General features: G+C 34.4%; 5 non-coding genes across 5 annotated transcripts; all 5 read left to right on the top strand.

The window, feature by feature from the left end:
• Positions 1-361: 361 nt before the first annotated feature.
• LOC117149529 lies at positions 362-540 on the top strand. The gene has a single exon (XR_004460356.1). It is a non-coding gene; the product is annotated as a 5.8S ribosomal RNA (ribosomal RNA).
• A 395-nt stretch (positions 541-935) lies between these two features.
• Positions 936-4897, top strand: LOC117149527. Its single transcript, XR_004460354.1, has one exon. It is a non-coding gene; the product is annotated as a large subunit ribosomal RNA (ribosomal RNA).
• A 5250-nt stretch (positions 4898-10147) lies between these two features.
• On the top strand, positions 10148-12142 carry LOC117149530. The gene has a single exon (XR_004460357.1). It is a non-coding gene; the product is annotated as a small subunit ribosomal RNA (ribosomal RNA).
• A 686-nt stretch (positions 12143-12828) lies between these two features.
• Positions 12829-13007, top strand: LOC117149526. Its single transcript, XR_004460353.1, has one exon. It is a non-coding gene; the product is annotated as a 5.8S ribosomal RNA (ribosomal RNA).
• Positions 13008-13402: 395 nt separating this feature from the next.
• On the top strand, positions 13403-17364 carry LOC117149532. Its single transcript, XR_004460359.1, has one exon. It is a non-coding gene; the product is annotated as a large subunit ribosomal RNA (ribosomal RNA).
• Positions 17365-18498: the final 1134 nt, after the last annotated feature.

The following is an 18498-nucleotide window of genomic DNA, read 5'->3' as shown; positions in this document are numbered from 1 at the left end:
ATTCAAAATAAGTGTGTGTGTATATGGACCATAATATACACGCGTTGCGAATATGTATTGTTCATCTATGTTATGAGCATACGTTGGCTAATGCAACAACCTAAAATATACAATGTTTGTACCTGTCATCCATCAGGTTAATGTTTTATATAAATTTTGCAGTATGTGTCACCCAAAATAGCAAACCATAACCAGATTTTTATGATACATAATGCTTATATGAAACTAAGACATATCGCAACATTTATTTTTAGGTATAAAAATAAATTTATTGAAGGAATTGATATATGCCAGTAAAATGGTGTATTTTTAATTTCTTTCAATAAAAACAATATTGATATTATATAAAAATGAATTATAAAACTCTAAGCGGTGGATCACTCGGCTCATGGGTCGATGAAGAACGCAGCAAACTGTGCGTCATCGTGTGAACTGCAGGACACATGAACATCGACATTTTGAACGCATATCGCAGTCCATGCTGTTATGTACTTTAATTAATTTTATAGTGCTGCTTGGACTACATATGGTTGAGGGTTGTAAGACTATGCTAATTAAGTTGTTTATAAATTTTTTATAAGCATATGGTATATTATTGGATTAAATAATGATTTTATTCATAATATTAAAAAAGAAATGAAAAACATTATCTCACATTTGAATGTGAAAAACGAAGAGAAATATTTTCTTTTTCAATCAAATAATACTGAGAAATGTCTAGCATAAAAAATTGAAATATTTTTCATCTAGAATTGTCTCTTATTAATGATTCGGAAAAAGAAAAATCTTGGTTTTGTTATTATTCTTCGTTGGTTCGTTAAATGGATAAAAAATAACTTTGCTTACAAGAACTATTGGAACTATTTATAACGAATTTAATTGATTGTTTTATCATTTATATATAAAGAATTTATGGCAAAAAATAGTTATATATACAACCTCAACTCATATGGGACTACCCCCTGAATTTAAGCATATTAATTAGGGGAGGAAAAGAAACTAACAAGGATTTTCTTAGTAGCGGCGAGCGAAAAGAAAACAGTTCAGCACTAAGTCACTTTGTCTATATGGCAAATGTGAGATGCAGTGTATGGAGCGTCAATATTCTAGTATGAGAAATTAATGATTTAAGTCCTTCTTAAATGAGGCCATTTACCCATAGAGGGTGCCAGGCCCGTATAACGTTAATGATTACTAGATGATGTTTCCAAAGAGTCGTGTTGCTTGATAGTGCAGCACTAAGTGGGTGGTAAACTCCATCTAAAACTAAATATAACCATGAGACCGATAGTAAACAAGTACCGTGAGGGAAAGTTGAAAAGAACTCTGAATAGAGAGTTAAACAGTACGTGAAACTGCTTAGAGGTTAAGCCCGATGAACCTGAATATCCGTTATGGAAAATTCATCATTAAAATTGTAATATTTAAATAATATTATTAAGAATAATGTGCATTTTTTCCATATAAGGACATTGTAATCTATTAGCATATCCCAAATTTATCATAAAATATAACTTATAGTTTATTCCAATTAAATTGCTTGCATTTTAACACAGAATAAATGTTATTAATTTGATAAAGTGCTGATAGATTTATATTATTACAGAGCGTTAATTTTTCGGAATTATATAATGGCATAATTATCATTGATTTTTGTGTTTATTATATGCTCTTGTATGATTAACAATGCGAAAGATTCAGGATACCTTCGGGACCCGTCTTGAAACACGGACCAAGGAGTCTAACATATGTGCAAGTTATTGGGATGTAAACCTAATAGCGTAATTAACTTGACTAATAATGGGATTAGTTTTTTAGCTATTTATAGCTAATTAACACAATCCCGGGGCGTTCTATATAGTTATGTATAATGTATATTTATATTATTTATGCCTCTAACTGGAACGTACCTTGAGCATATATGCTGTGACCCGAAAGATGGTGAACTATACTTGATCAGGTTGAAGTCAGGGGAAACCCTGATGGAAGACCGAAACAGTTCTGACGTGCAAATCGATTGTCAGAATTGAGTATAGGGGCGAAAGACCAATCGAACCATCTAGTAGCTGGTTCCTTCCGAAGTTTCCCTCAGGATAGCTGGTGCATTTTAATATTATATAAAATAATCTTATCTGGTAAAGCGAATGATTAGAGGCCTTAGGGTCGAAACGATCTTAACCTATTCTCAAACTTTAAATGGGTAAGAACCTTAACTTTCTTGATATGAAGTTCAAGGTTATGATATAATGTGCCCAGTGGGCCACTTTTGGTAAGCAGAACTGGCGCTGTGGGATGAACCAAACGTAATGTTACGGTGCCCAAATTAACAACTCATGCAGATACCATGAAAGGCGTTGGTTGCTTAAAACAGCAGGACGGTGATCATGGAAGTCGAAATCCGCTAAGGAGTGTGTAACAACTCACCTGCCGAAGCAACTAGCCCTTAAAATGGATGGCGCTTAAGTTGTATACCTATACATTACCGCTAAAGTAGATGATTTATATTACTTGTGATATAAATTTTGAAACTTTAGTGAGTAGGAAGGTACAATGGTATGCGTAGAAGTGTTTGGCGTAAGCCTGCATGGAGCTGCCATTGGTACAGATCTTGGTGGTAGTAGCAAATAATCGAATGAGACCTTGGAGGACTGAAGTGGAGAAGGGTTTCGTGTGAACAGTGGTTGATCACGAGTTAGTCGGTCCTAAGTTCAAGGCGAAAGCCGAAAATTTTCAAGTAAAACAAAAATGCCTAACTATATAAACAAAGCGAATATAATACACTTGAATAATTTTGAACGAAAGGGAATACGGTTCCAATTCCGTAACCTGTTGAGTATCCGTTTGTTATTAAATATGGGCCTCGTGCTCATCCTGGCAACAGGAACGACCATAAAGAAGCCGTCGAGAGATATCGGAAGAGTTTTCTTTTCTGTTTTATAGCCGTACTACCATGGAAGTCTTTCGCAGAGAGATATGGTAGATGGGCTAGAAGAGCATGACATATACTGTTGTGTCGATATTTTCTCCTCGGACCTTGAAAATTTATGGTGGGGACACGCAAACTTCTCAACAGGCCGTACCAATATCCGCAGCTGGTCTCCAAGGTGAAGAGTCTCTAGTCGATAGAATAATGTAGGTAAGGGAAGTCGGCAAATTAGATCCGTAACTTCGGGATAAGGATTGGCTCTGAAGATTGAGATAGTCGGGCTTGATTGGGAAACAATAACATGGTTTATGTGCTCGTTCTGGGTAAATAGAGTTTCTAGCATTTATGTTAGTTACTTGTTCCCCGGATAGTTTAGTTACGTAGCCAATTGTGGAACTTTCTTGCTAAAATTTTTAAGAATACTATTTGGGTTAAACCAATTAGTTCTTATCAATTATAACGATTATCAATTAACAATCAATTCAGAACTGGCACGGACTTGGGGAATCCGACTGTCTAATTAAAACAAAGCATTGTGATGGCCCTAGCGGGTGTTGACACAATGTGATTTCTGCCCAGTGCTCTGAATGTCAAAGTGAAGAAATTCAAGTAAGCGCGGGTCAACGGCGGGAGTAACTATGACTCTCTTAAGGTAGCCAAATGCCTCGTCATCTAATTAGTGACGCGCATGAATGGATTAACGAGATTCCTACTGTCCCTATCTACTATCTAGCGAAACCACAGCCAAGGGAACGGGCTTGGAATAATTAGCGGGGAAAGAAGACCCTTTTGAGCTTGACTCTAATCTGGCAGTGTAAGGAGACATAAGAGGTGTAGAATAAGTGGGAGATATTAGACCTCGGTTTGGTATCGTCAATGAAATACCACTACTCTTATTGTTTCCTTACTTACTTGATTAAATGGAACGTGTATCATTTCCTAGCCATTATACGGATATATTTATTATATCTTATGGTATTGGGTTTTGATGCAAGCTTCTTGATCAAAGTATCACGAGTTTGTTATATAATCGCAAACAAATTCTTTAATAAAACGATGCATTTATGTATTTTTGATTTGAAAATTTGGTATAACTCCAATTACTCAGGTATGATCCAATTCAAGGACATTGCCAGGTAGGGAGTTTGACTGGGGCGGTACATCTCTCAAATAATAACGGAGGTGTCCCAAGGCCAGCTCAGTGCGGACAGAAACCACACATAGAGCAAAAGGGCAAATGCTGACTTGATCTCGGTGTTCAGTACACACAGGGACAGCAAAAGCTCGGCCTATCGATCCTTTTGGTTTAAAGAGTTTTTAACAAGAGGTGTCAGAAAAGTTACCATAGGGATAACTGGCTTGTGGCGGCCAAGCGTTCATAGCGACGTCGCTTTTTGATCCTTCGATGTCGGCTCTTCCTATCATTGTGAAGCAAAATTCACCAAGCGTTGGATTGTTCACCCATGCAAGGGAACGTGAGCTGGGTTTAGACCGTCGTGAGACAGGTTAGTTTTACCCTACTAATGACAAAACGTTGTTGCGACAGCATTCCTGCGTAGTACGAGAGGAACCGCAGGTACGGACCAATGGCACAATACTTGTTCGAGCGAACAGTGGTATGACGCTACGTCCGTTGGATTATGCCTGAACGCCTCTAAGGTCGTATCCGTGCTGGACTGCAATGATAAATAAGGGGCAATTTGCATTGTATGGCTTCTAAACCATTTAAAGTTTATAATTTATTTTATAAACGACAATGGATGTGATGCCAATGTAATTTGTAACATAGTAAATTAGGAGGATCTTCGATCACCTGATGCCGCGCTAGTTACATATAAAAGCATTATTTAATACAATGACAAAGCCTAGAATCAATTGTAAACGACTTTTGTAACAGGCAAGGTGTTGTAAGTGGTTGAGCAGCTGCCATACTGCGATCCACTGAAGCTTATCCTTTGCTTGATGATTCGATAAATAAATGATTTTTCCTGTAGCCAAACAAACACCTCGTCATCAATTTAGTGACGCATATGATATTGTCCCTATCATATAATTTTTGATATAAAGACTTTAAAGAATTATATCAAGTTGCCAAATACCTCGTCATCAATTTAGTGACGCATATGATATTGTCCCTATCGTATAATTTTTGATATAAAGACTTTAAAGAATTCTATCACGTTGCCAAATACCTCGTCATCAATTTAGTGACGCATATGATATTGTCCCTATCATATAATTTTTGATATAAAGACTTTAAAGAATTATATCAAGTTGCCAAATACCTCGTCATCAATTTAGTGACGCATATGATATTGTCTCTATCATATAATTAATATAAAGACTTTAATGAATTGTGTCAAGTTGCCAAACACCTCGTCATCAATTTAGTGACGCATATGATATTGTCCCTATCATATAATTTTTGATATAAAAACTTTAAAGAATTGTATCAAGTTGCCAAATACCTCGTCATCAATTTAGTGACGCATATGATATTGTCCCTATCATATAATTAATATAAAGACTTTAATGAATTGTGTCAAGTTGCCAAACACCTCGTCATCAATTTAGTGACGCATATGATATTGTCCCTATCATATAATTTTTGATATAAAAACTTTAAAGAATTGTATCAAGTTGCCAAATACCTCGTCATCAATTTAGTGACGCATATGATATTGTCCCTATCATATAATTAATATAAAGACTTTAATGAATTGTGTCAAGTTGCCAAACACCTCGTCATCAATTTAGTGACGCATATGATATTGTCCCTATCATATAATTTTTGATATAAAAACTTTAAAGAATTGTATCAAGTTGCCAAATACCTCGTCATCAATTTAGTGACGCATATGATATTGTCCCTATCATATAATTAATATAAAGACTTTAATGAATTGTGTCAAGTTGCCAAACACCTCGTCATCAATTTAGTGACGCATATGATATTGTCCCTATCATATAATTTTTGATATAAAGACTTTAAAGAATTATATCAAGTTGCCAAATACCTCGTCATCAATTTAGTGACGCATATGATATTGTCCCTATCATATAATTAATATAAAGACTTTAATGAATTGTGTCAAGTTGCCAAACACCTCGTCATCAATTTAGTGACGCATATGATATTGTCCCTATCATATAATTTTTGATATAAAGACTTTAAAGAATTATATCAAGTTGCCAAATACCTCGTCATCAATTTAGTGACGCATATGATATTGTCTCTATCATATAATTAATATAAAGACTTTAATGAATTGTGTCAAGTTGCCAAACACCTCGTCATCAATTTAGTGACGCATATGATATTGTCCCTATCATATAATTTTTGATATAAAAACTTTAAAGAATTGTATCAAGTTGCCAAATACCTCGTCATCAATTTAGTGACGCATATGATATTGTCCCTATCATATAATTAATATAAAGACTTTAATGAATTGTGTCAAGTTGCCAAACACCTCGTCATCAATTTAGTGACGCATATGATATTGTCCCTATCATATAATTTTTGATATAAAAACTTTAAAGAATTGTATCAAGTTGCCAAATACCTCGTCATCAATTTAGTGACGCATATGATATTGTCCCTATCATATAATTAATATAAAGACTTTAATGAATTGTGTCAAGTTGCCAAACACCTCGTCATCAATTTAGTGACGCATATGATATTGTCCCTATCATATAATATTTGATATAAAGACTTTAAAGAATTATATCAAGTTGCCAAATACCTCGTCATCAATTTAGTGACGCATATGATATTGTCTCTATCATATAATTAATATAAAGACTTTAATGAATTGTGTCAAGTTGCCAAACACCTCGTCATCAATTTAGTGACGCATATGATATTGTCCCTATCATATAATTTTTGATATAAAGACTTTAAAGAATTCTATCAAGTTGCCAAATACCTCGTCATCAATTTAGTGACGCATATGATATTGTCTCTATCATATAATTAATATAAAGACTTTAATGATTTGTGTCACGTTGCCAAACACCTCGTCATCAATTTAGTGACGCATATGATATTGTCCCTATCATATAATTAATATAAAGACTTTTTAAAGAATTGTATCAAGTTGCCAAACACCTCGTCATCAACTACTATATTATGGTTGCGCCGACCTCTCATATTGTATTCTCTTATGTCTTCATAGGATTTTGGCAATTATACGAGTAAATTAAATAATATACATATGAAAATGATTAATTATTATATGTATAAGGGAAAAAATGCTGAAATATTCCCATATTATCTTAGTATTATAGAGGAAAGACCGTTGCCGACCTCTGATATTGTTCAAAACTTATGTATTTATATGATTTTGGCAATTATATGAGTAAATTAAATAATATACATATAAAATGATTAAATATTATATGTATAAATGTATAAAGGAAAAAATGATGAAATATTCCCACATTATCTTAGTATTATAGAGGAAAGACCGTTGCTGACCTCTGATATTGTTCAAAACTTATGTATTTATATGATTTTGGCAATAATATGAGTAAATTAAATAATATACATATGAAAATGATTAATTATTATATGTATAAATGTATAAGGGAAAAAATGCTGAAAATATTCCCATATTATCTTAGTATTATAGAGGAAAGACCGTTGCTGACCTCTGATATTGTTCAAAACTTATGTATTTATATGATTTTGGCAATTATATGAGTAAATTAAATAATATACATATGAAAATTATTAATTATTATATGTATAGGGGAAAAAATGCTGAAATATTCCCACATTCTCTTAGTATTATAGAGAAAAGCCATTATAGTGAGAGGGTATAGTAGTGTAAACGACCGGAATTACGACAGAGGGTTCAAAAACTACTATAGGTAGGCAGTGGTTGCCGACCTCTCATATTGTTCAAAACTTATGTATTCATATGATTTTGGCAATTATATGAGTAAATTAAATAATATACATATGAAAATTATTAATTATTATATGTATAGGGGAAAAAATGCTGAAATATTCCCACATTCTCTTAGTATTATAGAGAAAAGCCATTATAGTGAGAGGGTATAGTAGTGTAAACGACCGGAATTACGACAGAGGGTTCAAAAACTACTATAGGTAGGCAGTGGTTGCCGACCTCTCATATTGTTCAAAACTTATGTATTCATATGATTTTGGCAATTATATGAGTAAATTAAATAATATACATATGAAAATTATTAATTATTATATGTATAAGGGAAAAAATGCTGAAAATATCCCACATTCTCTTAGTATAATAGAGAAAAGCCATTATAGTGAGAGGGTATAGTAGTGTAAACGACCGGAATTACGACAGAGGGTTCAAAAACTACTATAGGTAGGCAGTGGTTGCCGACCTCTCATATTGTTCAAAACTTATGTATTCATATGATTTTGGCAATAATATGAGTAAATTAAATAATATACATATGAAAATGATTAATTATTATATGTATAAGGGAAAAAATTCTGAAAATATCCCACATTCTCTTAGTATTATAGAGAAAAGCCATTATAGTGAGAGGGTATAGTAGTGTAAACGACCGGAATTACGACAGAGGGTTCAAAAACTACTATAGGTAGGCAGTGGTTGCCGACCTCTCATATTGTTCAAAACTTATGTATTCATATGATTTTGGCAATAATATGAGTAAATTAAATAATATACATATGAAAATGATTAATTATTATATGTATAAGGGAAAAAATGCTGAAAATATCCCACATTCTCTTAGTATTATAGAGAAAAGCCATTATAGTGAGAGGGTATAGTAGTGTAAACGACCGGAATTACGACAGAGGGTTCAAAAACTACTATAGGTAGGCAGTGGTTGCCGACCTCTCATATTGTTCAAAACTTATGTATTCATATGATTTTGGCAATAATATGAGTAAATTAAATAATATACATATGAAAATGATTAATTATTATATGTATAAGGGAAAAAATGCTGAAAATATCCCACATTCTCTTAGTATTATAGAGAAAAGCCATTATAGTGAGAGGGTATAGTAGTGTAAACGACCGGAATTACGACAGAGGGTTCAAAAACTACTATAGGTAGGCAGTGGTTGCCGACCTCTCATATTGTTCAAAACTTATGTATTCATATGATTTTGGCAATAATATGAGTAAATTAAATAATATACATATGAAAATGATTAATTATTATATGTATAAGGGAAAAAATAATCATATTATATATGAATAATGGAAAAAAAATGAAATGTTCCTATAATCTCTTAATATATAAGAGAATAGCCCGTATGTTGGGTGGCAAACGGAATTGAAAATACCCGCTTTGAGGACAGCGGGTTCAAAAACTACTATAGGTAGGCAGTGGTTGCCGACCTCCCGCATTATTCGAAATATTTATTTCGGATTATGTTTATATTGGTTACATACAATAAAGTATATTATTATCCGTACAAATTTGTTTCTCAGTTCTATAGAACACGGGACTTGGCTCCGCGGATAATAGGAATATACGCTTTATAGATAATATCGTTGAAACAAAAGTCAAGTTTCTATTATATATAGAATAACAAATCGTTTCCATATATTATCGTTAATTTTTGGAGGCAGGCAAATATTAATTTATTACCTGCCGTATAGTTGGATTATTATATCGTTACGGTATAATACAAATATGGATTCTTATGAAAGAAATATAAAATTATATATTAAATGTGGAAATATTATCATATGCGCTTGGTTTTATGTTATATATTACCAGAGATATATATGAAAAGAGATAAATTTTAAATTTATCTTCAAAATGCAAATGATTTAACTTAATATTTATATTGGTTAAACAAAAATTGTACATGTGTGGATACAATAATTATGTATGTTGGAAATAAAATGATATTTTATAATGAAATATGTATGTATAAAAAGATAAAATTATAGAAATATATATATTACAATAATTAGATGAAATTCTTGTTATATTGGTAAAACAAGTATAAATTAAAAATGAAAATATGGATTACGAATGCTATATAAAAATGGCCGTAATCGAATGGATTTTTTTACTTATATATTTAAAATTTTACCCAAAGGCGAAATATTGAATTTTATTCAATATAATAAAAATCATGGAATTATATAAAGTGAAAAATCTATATATCTATATATCTATTATATTGCTTATTTCGATTCAAAATATATGAATGGAATATGAAGGAAAAACATTATTCTGGTTGATCCTGCCAGTAGTTATATGCTTGTCTCAAAGATTAAGCCATGCATGTCTAAGTACACACGAATTAAAAGTGAAACCGCAAAAGGCTCATTATATCAGTTATGGTTCCTTAGATCGTTAACAGTTACTTGGATAACTGTGGTAATTCTAGAGCTAATACATGCAATTAAAACATGAACCTTATGGGACATGTGCTTTTATTAGGCTAAAACCAAGCGATCGCAAGATCGTTATATTGGTTGAACTCTAGATAACATGCAGATCGTATGGTCTTGTACCGACGACAGATCTTTCAAATGTCTGCCCTATCAACTTTTGATGGTAGTATCTAGGACTACCATGGTTGCAACGGGTAACGGGGAATCAGGGTTCGATTCCGGAGAGGGAGCCTGAGAAACGGCTACCACATCTAAGGAAGGCAGCAGGCGCGTAAATTACCCACTCCCAGCTCGGGGAGGTAGTGACGAAAAATAACAATACAGGACTCATATCCGAGGCCCTGTAATTGGAATGAGTACACTTTAAATCCTTTAACAAGGACCAATTGGAGGGCAAGTCTGGTGCCAGCAGCCGCGGTAATTCCAGCTCCAATAGCGTATATTAAAGTTGTTGCGGTTAAAACGTTCGTAGTTGAACTTGTGCTTCATACGGGTAGTACAACTTACAATTGTGGTTAGTACTATACCTTTATGTATGTAAGCGTATTACCGGTGGAGTTCTTATATGTGATTAAATACTTGTATTTTTTCATATGTTCCTCCTATTTAAAAACCTGCACTAGTGCTCTTAAACGAGTGTTATTGTGGGCCGGTACTATTACTTTGAACAAATTAGAGTGCTTAAAGCAGGCTTCAAATGCCTGAATATTCTGTGCATGGGATAATGAAATAAGACCTCTGTTCTGCTTTCATTGGTTTTCAGATCAAGAGGTAATGATTAATAGAAGCAGTTTGGGGGCATTAGTATTACGACGCGAGAGGTGAAATTCTTGGACCGTCGTAAGACTAACTTAAGCGAAAGCATTTGCCAAAGATGTTTTCATTAATCAAGAACGAAAGTTAGAGGTTCGAAGGCGATCAGATACCGCCCTAGTTCTAACCATAAACGATGCCAGCTAGCAATTGGGTGTAGCTACTTTTATGGCTCTCTCAGTCGCTTCCCGGGAAACCAAAGCTTTTGGGCTCCGGGGGAAGTATGGTTGCAAAGCTGAAACTTAAAGGAATTGACGGAAGGGCACCACCAGGAGTGGAGCCTGCGGCTTAATTTGACTCAACACGGGAAAACTTACCAGGTCCGAACATAAGTGTGTAAGACAGATTGATAGCTCTTTCTCGAATCTATGGGTGGTGGTGCATGGCCGTTCTTAGTTCGTGGAGTGATTTGTCTGGTTAATTCCGATAACGAACGAGACTCAAATATATTAAATAGATATCTTCAGGATTATGGTGCTGAAGCTTATGTAGCCTTCATTCATGGTGGCAGTAAAATGTTTATTGTGTTTGAATGTGTTTATGTAAGTGGAGCCGTACCTGTTGGTTTGTCCCATTATAAGGACACTAGCTTCTTAAATGGACAAATTGCGTCTAGCAATAATGAGATTGAGCAATAACAGGTCTGTGATGCCCTTAGATGTCCTGGGCTGCACGCGCGCTACAATGAAAGTATCAACGTGTATTTCCTAGACCGAGAGGTCCGGGTAAACCGCTGAACCACTTTCATGCTTGGGATTGTGAACTGAAACTGTTCACATGAACTTGGAATTCCCAGTAAGTGTGAGTCATTAACTCGCATTGATTACGTCCCTGCCCTTTGTACACACCGCCCGTCGCTACTACCGATTGAATTATTTAGTGAGGTCTCCGGACGTGATCACTGTGACGCCTTGCGTGTTACGGTTGTTTCGCAAAAGTTGACCGAACTTGATTATTTAGAGGAAGTAAAAGTCGTAACAAGGTTTCCGTAGGTGAACCTGCGGAAGGATCATTATTGTATAATATCCTTATCGTTAATAAACATTTGTTATAATACAAATAAATACAATTTACCAAAATAAAAATATTACAAAATGATTCCACGGAATCAAAAGTTAAAGTCAAAATAAAATGAAGATGGCTTTTATTTTATATGTGGGGCTTGGCAACCTCATAAAAAGACTTTAACATTATTAATGTTGTTGTGCGTATTTGTGGCAGTACCTACTACAACAATGGCGTTTCCTATAAAAACAAATTCTCGAAAATGGAAATCGAAGAAACTGAACAAAATTTGAAAGTAGAAGTCGAATTAAAATTAAAATAATTTTGAATGTGGTATTCAAAATAAGTGTGTGTGTATATGGACCATAATATACACGCGTTGCGAATATGTATTGTTCATCTATGTTATGAGCATACGTTGGCTAATGCAACAACCTAAAATATACAATGTTTGTACCTGTCATCCATCAGGTTAATGTTTTATATAAATTTTGCAGTATGTGTCACCCAAAATAGCAAACCATAACCAGATTTTTATGATACATAATGCTTATATGAAACTAAGACATATCGCAACATTTATTTTTAGGTATAAAAATAAATTTATTGAAGGAATTGATATATGCCAGTAAAATGGTGTATTTTTAATTTCTTTCAATAAAAACAATATTGATATTATATAAAAATGAATTATAAAACTCTAAGCGGTGGATCACTCGGCTCATGGGTCGATGAAGAACGCAGCAAACTGTGCGTCATCGTGTGAACTGCAGGACACATGAACATCGACATTTTGAACGCATATCGCAGTCCATGCTGTTATGTACTTTAATTAATTTTATAGTGCTGCTTGGACTACATATGGTTGAGGGTTGTAAGACTATGCTAATTAAGTTGTTTATAAATTTTTTATAAGCATATGGTATATTATTGGATTAAATAATGATTTTATTCATAATATTAAAAAAGAAATGAAAAACATTATCTCACATTTGAATGTGAAAAACGAAGAGAAATATTTTCTTTTTCAATCAAATAATACTGAGAAATGTCTAGCATAAAAAATTGAAATATTTTTCATCTAGAATTGTCTCTTATTAATGATTCGGAAAAAGAAAAATCTTGGTTTTGTTATTATTCTTCGTTGGTTCGTTAAATGGATAAAAAATAACTTTGCTTACAAGAACTATTGGAACTATTTATAACGAATTTAATTGATTGTTTTATCATTTATATATAAAGAATTTATGGCAAAAAATAGTTATATATACAACCTCAACTCATATGGGACTACCCCCTGAATTTAAGCATATTAATTAGGGGAGGAAAAGAAACTAACAAGGATTTTCTTAGTAGCGGCGAGCGAAAAGAAAACAGTTCAGCACTAAGTCACTTTGTCTATATGGCAAATGTGAGATGCAGTGTATGGAGCGTCAATATTCTAGTATGAGAAATTAATGATTTAAGTCCTTCTTAAATGAGGCCATTTACCCATAGAGGGTGCCAGGCCCGTATAACGTTAATGATTACTAGATGATGTTTCCAAAGAGTCGTGTTGCTTGATAGTGCAGCACTAAGTGGGTGGTAAACTCCATCTAAAACTAAATATAACCATGAGACCGATAGTAAACAAGTACCGTGAGGGAAAGTTGAAAAGAACTCTGAATAGAGAGTTAAACAGTACGTGAAACTGCTTAGAGGTTAAGCCCGATGAACCTGAATATCCGTTATGGAAAATTCATCATTAAAATTGTAATATTTAAATAATATTATTAAGAATAATGTGCATTTTTTCCATATAAGGACATTGTAATCTATTAGCATATCCCAAATTTATCATAAAATATAACTTATAGTTTATTCCAATTAAATTGCTTGCATTTTAACACAGAATAAATGTTATTAATTTGATAAAGTGCTGATAGATTTATATTATTACAGAGCGTTAATTTTTCGGAATTATATAATGGCATAATTATCATTGATTTTTGTGTTTATTATATGCTCTTGTATGATTAACAATGCGAAAGATTCAGGATACCTTCGGGACCCGTCTTGAAACACGGACCAAGGAGTCTAACATATGTGCAAGTTATTGGGATGTAAACCTAATAGCGTAATTAACTTGACTAATAATGGGATTAGTTTTTTAGCTATTTATAGCTAATTAACACAATCCCGGGGCGTTCTATATAGTTATGTATAATGTATATTTATATTATTTATGCCTCTAACTGGAACGTACCTTGAGCATATATGCTGTGACCCGAAAGATGGTGAACTATACTTGATCAGGTTGAAGTCAGGGGAAACCCTGATGGAAGACCGAAACAGTTCTGACGTGCAAATCGATTGTCAGAATTGAGTATAGGGGCGAAAGACCAATCGAACCATCTAGTAGCTGGTTCCTTCCGAAGTTTCCCTCAGGATAGCTGGTGCATTTTAATATTATATAAAATAATCTTATCTGGTAAAGCGAATGATTAGAGGCCTTAGGGTCGAAACGATCTTAACCTATTCTCAAACTTTAAATGGGTAAGAACCTTAACTTTCTTGATATGAAGTTCAAGGTTATGATATAATGTGCCCAGTGGGCCACTTTTGGTAAGCAGAACTGGCGCTGTGGGATGAACCAAACGTAATGTTACGGTGCCCAAATTAACAACTCATGCAGATACCATGAAAGGCGTTGGTTGCTTAAAACAGCAGGACGGTGATCATGGAAGTCGAAATCCGCTAAGGAGTGTGTAACAACTCACCTGCCGAAGCAACTAGCCCTTAAAATGGATGGCGCTTAAGTTGTATACCTATACATTACCGCTAAAGTAGATGATTTATATTACTTGTGATATAAATTTTGAAACTTTAGTGAGTAGGAAGGTACAATGGTATGCGTAGAAGTGTTTGGCGTAAGCCTGCATGGAGCTGCCATTGGTACAGATCTTGGTGGTAGTAGCAAATAATCGAATGAGACCTTGGAGGACTGAAGTGGAGAAGGGTTTCGTGTGAACAGTGGTTGATCACGAGTTAGTCGGTCCTAAGTTCAAGGCGAAAGCCGAAAATTTTCAAGTAAAACAAAAATGCCTAACTATATAAACAAAGCGAATATAATACACTTGAATAATTTTGAACGAAAGGGAATACGGTTCCAATTCCGTAACCTGTTGAGTATCCGTTTGTTATTAAATATGGGCCTCGTGCTCATCCTGGCAACAGGAACGACCATAAAGAAGCCGTCGAGAGATATCGGAAGAGTTTTCTTTTCTGTTTTATAGCCGTACTACCATGGAAGTCTTTCGCAGAGAGATATGGTAGATGGGCTAGAAGAGCATGACATATACTGTTGTGTCGATATTTTCTCCTCGGACCTTGAAAATTTATGGTGGGGACACGCAAACTTCTCAACAGGCCGTACCAATATCCGCAGCTGGTCTCCAAGGTGAAGAGTCTCTAGTCGATAGAATAATGTAGGTAAGGGAAGTCGGCAAATTAGATCCGTAACTTCGGGATAAGGATTGGCTCTGAAGATTGAGATAGTCGGGCTTGATTGGGAAACAATAACATGGTTTATGTGCTCGTTCTGGGTAAATAGAGTTTCTAGCATTTATGTTAGTTACTTGTTCCCCGGATAGTTTAGTTACGTAGCCAATTGTGGAACTTTCTTGCTAAAATTTTTAAGAATACTATTTGGGTTAAACCAATTAGTTCTTATCAATTATAACGATTATCAATTAACAATCAATTCAGAACTGGCACGGACTTGGGGAATCCGACTGTCTAATTAAAACAAAGCATTGTGATGGCCCTAGCGGGTGTTGACACAATGTGATTTCTGCCCAGTGCTCTGAATGTCAAAGTGAAGAAATTCAAGTAAGCGCGGGTCAACGGCGGGAGTAACTATGACTCTCTTAAGGTAGCCAAATGCCTCGTCATCTAATTAGTGACGCGCATGAATGGATTAACGAGATTCCTACTGTCCCTATCTACTATCTAGCGAAACCACAGCCAAGGGAACGGGCTTGGAATAATTAGCGGGGAAAGAAGACCCTTTTGAGCTTGACTCTAATCTGGCAGTGTAAGGAGACATAAGAGGTGTAGAATAAGTGGGAGATATTAGACCTCGGTTTGGTATCGTCAATGAAATACCACTACTCTTATTGTTTCCTTACTTACTTGATTAAATGGAACGTGTATCATTTCCTAGCCATTATACGGATATATTTATTATATCTTATGGTATTGGGTTTTGATGCAAGCTTCTTGATCAAAGTATCACGAGTTTGTTATATAATCGCAAACAAATTCTTTAATAAAACGATGCATTTATGTATTTTTGATTTGAAAATTTGGTATAACTCCAATTACTCAGGTATGATCCAATTCAAGGACATTGCCAGGTAGGGAGTTTGACTGGGGCGGTACATCTCTCAAATAATAACGGAGGTGTCCCAAGGCCAGCTCAGTGCGGACAGAAACCACACATAGAGCAAAAGGGCAAATGCTGACTTGATCTCGGTGTTCAGTACACACAGGGACAGCAAAAGCTCGGCCTATCGATCCTTTTGGTTTAAAGAGTTTTTAACAAGAGGTGTCAGAAAAGTTACCATAGGGATAACTGGCTTGTGGCGGCCAAGCGTTCATAGCGACGTCGCTTTTTGATCCTTCGATGTCGGCTCTTCCTATCATTGTGAAGCAAAATTCACCAAGCGTTGGATTGTTCACCCATGCAAGGGAACGTGAGCTGGGTTTAGACCGTCGTGAGACAGGTTAGTTTTACCCTACTAATGACAAAACGTTGTTGCGACAGCATTCCTGCGTAGTACGAGAGGAACCGCAGGTACGGACCAATGGCACAATACTTGTTCGAGCGAACAGTGGTATGACGCTACGTCCGTTGGATTATGCCTGAACGCCTCTAAGGTCGTATCCGTGCTGGACTGCAATGATAAATAAGGGGCAATTTGCATTGTATGGCTTCTAAACCATTTAAAGTTTATAATTTATTTTATAAACGACAATGGATGTGATGCCAATGTAATTTGTAACATAGTAAATTAGGAGGATCTTCGATCACCTGATGCCGCGCTAGTTACATATAAAAGCATTATTTAATACAATGACAAAGCCTAGAATCAATTGTAAACGACTTTTGTAACAGGCAAGGTGTTGTAAGTGGTTGAGCAGCTGCCATACTGCGATCCACTGAAGCTTATCCTTTGCTTGATGATTCGATAAATAAATGATTTTTCCTGTAGCCAAACAAACACCTCGTCATCAATTTAGTGACGCATATGATATTGTCCCTATCATATAATTTTTGATATAAAGACTTTAAAGAATTATATCAAGTTGCCAAATACCTCGTCATCAATTTAGTGACGCATATGATATTGTCCCTATCGTATAATTTTTGATATAAAGACTTTAAAGAATTCTATCACGTTGCCAAATACCTCGTCATCAATTTAGTGACGCATATGATATTGTCCCTATTCATATAATTAATATAAAGACTTTAATGAATTGTGTCAAGTTGCCAAACACCTCGTCATCATTTAGTGACGCATATGATATTGTTATATATAATTTTTGAATAAACTTTAAGAATTTATCAAGTTGCAAATACCTGTCATCATTTAGTGACGCATATGATATTGTCCCTTATCATATAATTAATATAAAAGACTTTAATGAATTGTGTCAAGTTGCCAAACACCTCGTCATCAATTTAGTGACGCATATGATATTGTCCCTATCATATAATTTTTGATATAAAAACTTTAAAGAATTGTATCAAGTTGCAAATACCTCGTCATCATTTTAGTGACGCATATGATATTGTCCTATCATTATTAATATAAGACTTTTAATGAATGTGTAAGTTGCAAACACCTCGTCATCAATTTAGTGACGCATATGTATTGTCTATCATATAATTTTATAAAAACTTAAAGAATTGTATCAAGTTGCCAAATACCTCGTATCAATTAGTGCGCATATGATATTGTCCTATCATATAATTAATATAAAGACTTTAATGAATTGTGTCAAGTTGCCAAACACCTCGTCATCATTTAGTGACGCATATGATATTTTATCATATAATAATATAAAGACTTTAATGATTGTGTCAAGTGCCAACACCTCGTCATCATTTATGAGCATATGATATGTCCCTATCATATAATTTTTGATATAAAACTTTAAAGAATTGTATCATCAAGTTTGCCAACATACCTCGTCATCAATTTAGTGACGCATTATGATATTGTCCCTATCATATAATTAATATAAAGACTTTAATGAATTGTGTCAAGTTGCCAAACACCTCGTCATCAATTTAGTGACGCATATGATATTGTCCCT

The sequence above is a fragment of the Drosophila mauritiana genome, unplaced genomic scaffold (genome assembly GCF_004382145.1).
Source record: "Drosophila mauritiana strain mau12 unplaced genomic scaffold, ASM438214v1 U_24, whole genome shotgun sequence".
Taxonomy (NCBI): domain Eukaryota; kingdom Metazoa; phylum Arthropoda; class Insecta; order Diptera; family Drosophilidae; genus Drosophila; species Drosophila mauritiana.
Note: the sequence above shows the minus strand (reverse complement) of the source record. Positions and strands in the feature narration are given on the sequence as shown.